Source organism: Halyomorpha halys, unplaced genomic scaffold (genome assembly GCF_000696795.3).
Source record: "Halyomorpha halys isolate HHAL.00 unplaced genomic scaffold, Hhal_1.1 Scaffold768.1, whole genome shotgun sequence".
In the NCBI taxonomy this organism is placed as follows: Eukaryota; Metazoa; Arthropoda; class Insecta; order Hemiptera; family Pentatomidae; genus Halyomorpha; species Halyomorpha halys.
In genome coordinates this window covers 317,720-328,251 of record NW_027107817.1, presented here as the reverse complement: position 1 = coordinate 328,251, position 10,532 = coordinate 317,720, and the positions used below count along the sequence as shown (strand labels likewise).

General features: G+C 30.7%; 1 protein-coding gene across 8 annotated transcripts in view; it reads left to right on the top strand.

The window, feature by feature from the left end:
* CtBP (C-terminal binding protein) overlaps positions 1-10,532 on the top strand; it is a 191,699-nt gene that overhangs the window by 81,330 nt on the left and 99,837 nt on the right. The gene's annotated exons all lie outside the window — the stretch shown is intronic.

Below are 10,532 nucleotides of genomic sequence, written 5' to 3'. Positions count from 1 at the left end.
AGCAGAGCTCAAGAGATCCCAGCGCACCCCTCTCGCCGCATCACTGGTAATGAGCCAATGGAGGCTGAGCAAGTGCGCTAAAGCCGCAAACACTTAACTTGAGTGGAGAATCTGACCATTGCCAGAACTCCAATTGTCCATATGCTTATTATTAATACTAAAAATTGTCCATACATTTTTTATTTCTAAATTGTTTAATTCTATGCCATGCACGCCCGCAAAAGTGCAAAAACACATAAATGTTTTTGTTAAAAGTTAAAAAGTTTTGATTTTGGATTATATTGTTTTTTTTTTATTACTGATTCTATTTTTGCATAAGTTATATACACAGCTATTCATTTTTATTCACGTATAGAGGTTTTATTTATTTTTATATTTATTGGTATTTGTTATTTTGTATAAATTTGTTATAAAAATGTTGTTTTTATGAATGTATACAATTATTAATTATCACTATTACCCATTGCCTGTGGTAGATTGTAATATATTCAATGAATAAATGTTTTCTATTATTATTATCAATTTTTATTCGATTGTGTTTCTCTTTCTACTCTAGTTCATGCTGTCTATAAAAACAAACATCAATATGATGAAAAATCAAGTTATTAAATCCGATGATACAAAAATATTTTCTTTTGTTTTAGTTTTTTATTTAGTGATGTTTAAAGCAACCATCCTACAGAACGAAGTGGGTTAAGGACGCTGGCGTGACATTATTTAGTACCACGCCGTGTCTCATTTAGGAGAAGTCAGGGGATAGATTGTTAGGGTCAGCTCACAGTCATAATTAGGGGTCTTTGTACTGTGTCATTCAAGTTCCTTATTCATCCAATGACATTCATTTATAATAGTTATGATGTCTAGCCGAAGTTCCACGTGACAGAAACTATCCAGCAAGTTAGTTTACACGATCTTATTAGCTGCGATAGCTAATATCACCGTTATTGTCGAGCATGATATTTTAGAAGCGTGTAAAATCAAATCAATTAGACCAGTTACTGCGTTTTAACAAAGCTACTTCTAAACAATGTTATGTATTATTTTATGTATATTTAGCAGAATTCTACTGTCAACTAGATTGATGACATGATTATTTCTATATAATTAATAAATAGCCTTTATTTATTCATTTACTAGCACGCCGGGCTAGAATTTAGATAGAATTATTGAATACGATTTGAAAGTTTGATATAAATTAATATATTTAGTTATTTACACATTGTATTAATGATTTCATTCCTTGCTTATTATATATATTTAATATGGAATTGATGAATGACACAATCTTCCTTTTTTAAGTATAACAATTCATTTCATCACAACAACAACGACATTTCGGGATTATCCCGCATCTTCAGGTTGCTAGAAAACCAAATTCGACAAAATTTAAACATTTGCTTAAAATATTACTACTATACCATATATTCTTCAAAACTATTCATAAACTATTTACCCGCTAAACTATTTTATATATAATGTATAATTAACCCCCTAATTTGTCATTACATGCTAATATTGAATCATATAATTATCAATTATTTAATAAAAAACTTTTTATAATATCAGCTATTATACATAACAACCATAATGACCATAATAATCATTATGATAACAACCATTTAAACTATAACAATCATCTCCTACCACATCCTATTACCACAAAGATGAACAATCTAACTAAAATTAACAATTTTTTAAAAAAACAATTTTTATATACAATAGCAACCAACAAATATTAAATTAAATCTAAATACCATAAAAATACACAGAACTAAAATGTTAATTTATTTATAATGTCTATATAATGTGTGCCTGAAGTTTTTGTATCTGTTTTATAATTAATTTCTTTGTCAATGTTCTTTGTAATGTGTACTGATTCTATTGTTTTTCTATTCTTTCTGTTCTTAACTATATCTAATATTTCTGGATTATTGAAATCAAATTGATATTTAATTCTATGTTTTGCCAGTGTAATTTTGATGTTTTTTATATTTTTACAATTAGTCTTATGTCGATCAATTCTTGTTTTTAATTTTTTAGATGTTTCCCCAATGTATAAACCTCCACAATTCTGGCAATTAACTTTATAAACAGCATTTAATTTATCTTTATAGTCAGTGAATTTGGTTTTCTAGCAACCTGAAGATGGAGATAATCCCGAAACGTCGTTGTTGTATGTGAAATAAATTGTTATATTTAAACAAGGAAGATTGTGTCATTCACCAACCAAGTTCTAGAAACTCTTCCAGTAGAAGATCATTAATTTAAGTATATCTATTTATTTAAATAACAATATATAATAAAAATATATGTTGAAAAAAATAGAAATAACTTCAACACGACTTGACCAATCTACACCAAACTTGGTAGTGGTTTAGAGTTCTATAAACTGACACCAACTGGGTCTAATTAAACAAATTAGGTTCGAAGGTATATATTAAAACGTTTAAAAAGTTTTTCGTCAGTTGAAACCAATATTTCGCCTTTTTCGCCTCTTTTTACCTACCAATGTAGGTTAAAGGAGGTAACATTCCAGTATTCGACGGTAAGCAGCTTTCAAGATATAATGTAAAAAATTTAAAAAAAGTCAAAGATAACCAGCCGAAATTCTGGATGTTTTTTTAAATACTATCGTTAAAGGTTCTGTAGGCTATGTCTGTTATCTTTGCTAATAATTGTCCGAATTTAGTAACCTCACAAACAACATTATCCAAACTATGAAAAGGATATCTGCTTTCTGAGCTACGCCCCAAAAAATGCTTAATTTTGTTCATAACATCTTTTCGTTTTTAAAAAAAAATAGGTGCAGCCTATAACCTTCCCAGAAAAATCCCTGAACATTTAGCAAAAAGCCCCGTGACAATCGGATGGGTTAAAAACGGTATAGCTGTGCATTAAGTACCAAGGAACAAATATTAATTTTTATATATTAAATAAGCGTTAATTTATGCTGATATATGGCCCATACTTACCGATAATATTTATTGCCCTAGAGCCGTAAATTTTTTTTTAGTTGATAGTTCTAAGCAACTATCATCAAGTCCTGATAGTACGACAGAAAAAAATTACCCAATGTTGCTCCTTTTAAGATTGCAATGATGCTAACGCAGGGGTCCAGAATCTCGGAAGCGATGTGTCCGGCAGTGAGGGGGTGGTCGGCTATAGGCCACCTTACCACCCCCCTTACTGGAGACTTGGAGTCTGAGCAATCTGTAAAGGAAGGGTGTAGGTTAATTAACAAGTAATATCCCTAATTAGCTAAGGGAGGAGCGGGGTTAATCCTGTATACGAGGGACAGCTGTTCGGTTAATTTGGTGCCTTTGGTCATGTGTATGTGGCTGGGGTGTATAATTGGATAGAAATTCTAAATCCCTTGTTCATTATCCTGCATTGTAGGTCAAAACGTTGGCAATTAATTATTAGTTTAAAAATAATTTTGCTTGAATTGATCGCATCCGTGACTATCTCCTAACGTATTTTTATTTTTTTTAGCAAATGATTTTTTTTTATTTAAAAAAAATCACTTGATAAATAAGATCATAATGGTATGATATAGGCATGTAGAGAAACTAGCTACCCATCAATAGAAGGTCTCGAGGCCATCTTCATTTCAGGCTTCTCGGGGGATCGTCAGTAATAGAAGGGTTATAATCTAGTGGGTTTGGGTGGTTAGTGAGTTTATAATGGCCTATGATTAAGAATTGATTCATGGTTTGAACCGGTCAGAAATAACCTTTTTATACTAAATTTGTTTTTTCATTATTTCAGAAGTCAAGGGTGGTGAAGAATATTCTTTTCATATTATAAGTTACGTAAGGGAAAAAAAAACAAATTTTCTTTTCTTTTCACTTTGTTCTCAACTCTCACTTTTCTCTGGGTCAAGGAATAACTTTCACCCTGTAGGTACTAAAAGTTACCTACATTCATGCGTTTTGGATATTGAAATTGATAATAAAATTTATACAGGAATCGATACCAATTTCTATGTTGAAATCTATAATAATTTCGATGTTTGAATCTATATTGATATTTGTAGATTCTTTCCAATTCTGAAAAAAAGGTAATTATGAGAGATAGTTGACCGTGGATAACTTTTACGAGAAGATGGTTTGGGGTGCGGTCAAAATAAAACACAAATAAGTTGATGTAACTTATTCAATCGTGCCAACGTGTTTCGGCTAGAGTTTCTAGACTTCATCAGGGCTAAGAACAGAACAAGATAATAACCAATGAATACAGAAAATAAAAAATAAAATATAAACAGATTGACATAAAGTGAATAATATTACAGAATGGAATTAATAAAATGAATTGATGAGAGAAGTGGAAAATAAAATGTATACATAGGTAATTGAATAAGCAGGTAAAATAACATAATTAAGGAAATAACATAAAAATGAAGTTATATAATGCAAAGAAGTATGAATATATTAGTTATTAATAATTTAAAAATTAAAATATGGTTAATTTTAAAAATAAAATTAAGAGAAAGAAAATATATGTAACCATAATAATTGATAAAGAGGCAAAATATAAGTAAAGTTTAACAAAAGAAATGAATAGAAAAAAATATTATTTTGAAAAGAACAATAATGATATATGGTGGACATAACTAATATAACGTGGTTAAGGAAAATTGAGAAAAGAAGGTAATTTTTTCAAATTAATTATTTCGAAAATATGTTAATGATAATATTGAGAACAAATTATCCATATTTGGATGCTAGAAATCAAATTTAGATATCACAGTTTCTAACATCGATATGATATCTTGATGTAGACATGCCAATTCTTTATTACCTATATCCATATACCATGTTTTACACCGTTGTTCTGATCATAATTTTATTTTTTAATATTGGTTTTCGATTATCAAATTTTTATTTATATACAATGACTGATATAAGGGAAAATTATCTGACTATCAAAATATTCTCGGAACTTAATCTTTCCGTCATAAACGTTTCATCATAAGATAATTGCTAAGAATTTGTTTGCTATTTGTATCCTTTTTGGTTAGTATCAGGATGTGATAGACCTGATATAGTATAGCATTGCCATTACCGAGCTTACGTGAGCTGAGCCTGTTGGTATTTTAAGGAGAAAGTCTAAAAATACCTAGGCGAGAGGGAACTGTGCTCAGGATCTATTTTTGCCAATGTCCTTAGATATGATCATCTACTTCTGAGGCTATCGGGCGATTCGGTTCCTATCTTTAGACCCTTTTAGGAATTGCAAATATTTAAGTATCATTTTAGTTATAAGATCCTTAGATCAGATTGACTAAATTTATTATAATGTACAGTTGTAAATAGCAATAAACAAATATTTAAAAAAAATTTAAGATCAGGCAGTATTGCTTTATTAAATATGCCATAAAGTTTGATTAATATTCATTCTTTAACCTGTGAAAGTTATTATTATTATATTAAATAGCAATTTATTATACTAACTATTGAAATTGACAACTGTACAAAAAAAAAAAATCATAAATATTAGAGAGTACATGGTAATCTTGGGCCGGTAACACACGATAGTGGTACTTCAATTATTGATTTAAATTAGATGATCATCTGATCTTTGAGGGGCATTGTAGGATTATCAGGGATTTTCAAAGATGAAATGTTAAAATCTAATGGGTTTAGATGCATACAGATTTTGGAATGAAAGGACTTATATCTATTTCGGGACAAATCTGCAACGTATGGAATGTTGGGGTTATATATAATGTTTATATATGAGGTTAGTAAGGAGCATAAAGAATTTTGGATTGTAATGATTGTATATTAAATAGCTTTTCAGCAATATTAATGGGCAAAATTAAAAAAAATCTGAGATGGAAAGGTTCAAAATTGTGAGTAGACGTAAGTTGACCCATTCCTATATTATTTCGTGGAAAGGGCTGGCTGAACCCTGGTTGGGAACCATGGTTCACAGAATTCCTGAATCTAGAGGACCATATCGTCCCAGATTCTCCTATTGAGAATGCAATCTCTCCTTATTAATTAGATGTTGGTTTCTAATTCATATTTCATCATTAATTGTAAGAAGAGGATGCCTTAATGGGTCTATTGTGGCTGTTTCTCATTATTATTCCGGCAGGTTCGAATCAGCTATAACTAATAATCTTCCAATTTAAACTTTTTGCATATTGGAATTTCCAAAGGCGTTATGATGAAGTGAAGTCTGAAACGAAGTGATGATAATTACTTTTACTCTTGAACTCTCTCACTGAGCGCCTCAATCCCTTGACTAAAATAACAATACGTAGACAATAAAAGTGTTTTTAAAGCCACCTCGAATCGACGAAGTCTTTTTGAACGAAAGCTTTAAAGAACAAAAAAACAAAAACAAAGTGGCTCGGTTATAAATCACAAACTTACTGTATAATAAAAGAGGTCAAATAGAATTAGGAAAAGAAATGAATAAATTTATAAAATTAAATACTGGCCAGGGACTCCGAATGGTCAGAGACCAGATGGAACGGTCATGAGGAAATAACAATCCAATCGGTTAGATGTGAGGTGTAATTTATATTTAAGATTGTCCTTGAGACTACATCTGGACAAACGACTGACATGGAATCCTCATACAGGACTAAAAAGACAAGAGACTGCTCGTCGATTCCGACTATTACAGCACTTACTAGACAAACGGTCTAAATTGCCAATCTATTACAAAAGACTGACCTACATGACTATTATAAGGCCTATCTGGACATACGGAGTTGAGCTTTGGGGCTCCACTAAACCATAAAATTCCTCCAGAATCCAATCCTTACAGTCCAAAATCCTTCGTAAAATCCTTAATGCTCCTTACTTTGTCACAAATCAAGTCATCCATCAGGACCTCAATGTTCCATATATTGCCGATTTGGTCAAAACCAGATACCATTCCTTCGGTGATAAACTTCTCAACCACCCAAATCCACTTGTTTCTAACCTGGCTTCTTCATTACCTAATAATCCTCCTAGGCGTCTGAAAAGAAGATGGCCTCGAGATCTGTTAATGAAGATGAAGAAATGTTATTGGAGTTCTATCAGTGGGTAGATTCTCCACATGTTTGTATCATGTCACTATGACACCTACAGCAAATTTACTTGTATACAGATGTCAATAACAATAAATAAATTATTTAAAAAAAAAAAAATATTGTCCTTGAGGACTATTGATATAATAAAGAGTGTTGAGACTTAACAAGGATACCAATTGATTTATTTGATATATTAATTACCACAATTGTATTCATGAACGCAATGGACTGTATTAGATCAATCTGAATCGGCACCCAAGGTGTACTAATACCAAAATGGCCACACTGGCATTTAATGAAGGCTGGCTCTGGTTTTGGATTGTAATGATCAAAATGTATTTTAACCACAATGTTCAAACAAATACGCAGACTGGGTCAGGTAATATCACTATAATAGTCACAATGGTCAAGTTAAATGTCCAAGAAAACACTGAGTACGCAGACAGGTCTTGTAATGAATTATATTAGACGACTAATTTTAAAACGTAAATCGTCGCCCTTTTGGTAAGCTACGTCTTAGCAATTGTTTAATAATCCTCTTAAATATTTTTATACAAAATGTAAAATTTTATCCAATTTAATTCTCAAAACACTCTACATTTCTTAAATAAATCAGATTGTATCTTTGTATAGTCTCAACACTTTTTATTACATCATTAGTCCATCGTTTCGGCCATTTCGGCCATCCTCAAGGACAATCTTCAATATAAATTCTCACCTCACTTCAAAATTTGAAATTTTTTTGCAGGCTATTCTTCCCAAGACATTAATTATAAGTCAAACACACCCTATTTTTTAAAAATTAATAAATTGTTAAAACCTTTAATTTTCAATTTATCCACACCATCACTATATATGGTAGTGAACAAACTATTTAGATAAATTGTCCTTGAGGATGGCCGAAACGATGGACTGATGATGTAATAAAAAGTGTTGAGACTATACAAGGGTACAATCTGATTTATTTATTAAATAATTACCAGTCTCAAAAAATTGAAAAAAAAAAAAAATCTATATTTCTTATAAGTCCAACGTTTCGGCCAATTCATTTATCCTCAAGGACAATCTTAAACACAAATTTACAATTTATTACAATTTTAAAAAAACTTAATGCAGGCTATTCTGTCCAGGTCGATAATTCCAGACCTAAATTACCTTATTTTGTCAATTCTTCACACTAATATTAAAACCTTTAATCACAGATAACCCATTAAACGTTACTTGAATTGAACAATGCTATGAAAAATTAATCAAATTAATTGATGCTTACAAATTAGTTGTTAAATATGGCGTTAACATATGTGATTGGTATTTTCGTAATTTATACCGAATTATACAGATGATGTATTATGGAAGGAATTTGTCATGGACTTGATTTGCTTGCGTCCTTAGATTCTATATGTACATTTTTGGAACGTGTGGAGTAAAATCAATTGAAACAGTTAGTACGTTTAAAGAAAGTTTTTAAACCATGTTGTATATAATTTTACTTATATTTTAAAAAAAAGTACTGTCGAGTTGATTGATAACATATTGCATCCTTATAATAAATAAATTGTATATATAGGTAAATATACATGATATATAGCGATAATTTATTCGGAGGTGTGTTCAGTTCTTTACTGACGGTTTCATGTTTCTAATAGTTGAATATTTATAGCCCTAGAGCTGTCTATTTTCGGCCCTGTGTTTGTTGTGCTTCAAATCTGCCAGGAATGCCATTAAATTCTTTTTATTCTTACATCTTTATTATTTTTAGTTTAATGACCACTGTGCTAGAAATGGCTTCGAATCAATTAATAAGAAGTAGTTATTACTTTGTTATATCAATTTAACGAAATTTATATTTTTTGTATCGCGTTAAACCTTAAACAGTTGCGTAACTCCGTTGATAATGTTTGTACACAATAATGTACGATTACAAATTTAAGATCTGTTATCGTAGTTATATTATATGTCATTGAATTTCACTTCGACAAGATGTTAAGTACCACTTCACGTGTCTGTCCCTATATCGCTCAATATGAACTTGAATTAGAATTATAAATTAATTATTTTCAGTTTATTATTTAGTGTAATGTACGTTTATGGACAACAAAATGAAAAATGATTAATCCATAATAATACTTGACCTCGCATTTATCAGGGGTTTCACTACGTTTTGGCCCAAAAACCTCATGTACAAAATCAACAAATATTCACAATTAATTTGTTAAAATTGTTAAGTAATAACTTAATTTATTTTGTCATTTATAAAAGTAGAATAATTGTAGATCCTTGTAGATTGTATGGCTGATCATGGTTTGTTAGGCCGAAATGATATGAAATTCGAAAATTGAAAAAAATATTCGTCTGTCTGCTCCTTAACTGTGTCTTATCTGGCCGATTTTTTTTTCTATTGCCTATTTTTGACAATTAAATCATAGAATGTAACTCCTTAAAATTTACTATATAAAAATAGCATACTTTTATACATCTTTTTCTTTTCTTTTTTATGGAAATAAATGAAAACTAAAAATCATTGCTTGATTCTCGTACCCGAAATACCTTCTCGTTTCAAAGCCGACAATAAATAGGCGGGACATACAAGAGACAGCTAGAATGAGTATAACTATATAATAATAAAATTCTCCAATTCAGAACTATAATATTCAAACAGAATTTATTAAATATAGACATATTAATAGAGACGGGAGGTATACAAACAGTACAGAGGCATTTAGACATGTCCAAAGAGATAATATCTCGAATAAATTATCATTGATTTGTGCTAAAGGGGCAGGATGAATGTATCAATAGTAATTGATAGTTTTTTTAAACAATGGTGTGAGAAAGTTTTTAATTATGTAACTATGAAGACAAAATTTCGAAAAGGTAATGAATATATTTGACTATTAGGTAACATTGGGTATATGTTTTATTTGTATACATAAATTGTTGATAAATGTTATAATGTCACAAATGTTAATATGGAGGATATCTGGTTCGGACTAGATCGGTTACATATGGAACATTAAGGTGATTTTATTGGTGACAAAGTAAGGAGCATTGAGGATTTTACGAAGGATTTTGGATTGTAAGGATTGAATTCGAAGGTTTAGTGGAGTTGCAAAGCTCAACTCCATATGTCCAGATTGGCCTTTCACAGTCATGTAGATCAGTCTTTTGTAATGTGTTGGAAGTTTAGAACGTTTGTCTAGTAAATGCTGTAATAGTCGAAATCGTCGTGCAGTTTCCTGTCTTTTCAGTCTTGTGTGAGGGTTCCATGTTAGTCGTTTGTCCAGATGTTGTCCAAGGTAGCGGATCTGTTCGACAGGGGTAAGAGTAACACCATTAAATGAAACTGTAGAGCAGACGGTAGGTTTACGACGAAGGGTAAAGGTGATTTGATGGGATTTGTTGGAATTTATCTTAATCCTCCAATTATGACACCATTCTTCGAGGGCTGTGATATGGGATTGGAGAGTTAGAGATACAATTAATGGGTTATTATTAACTG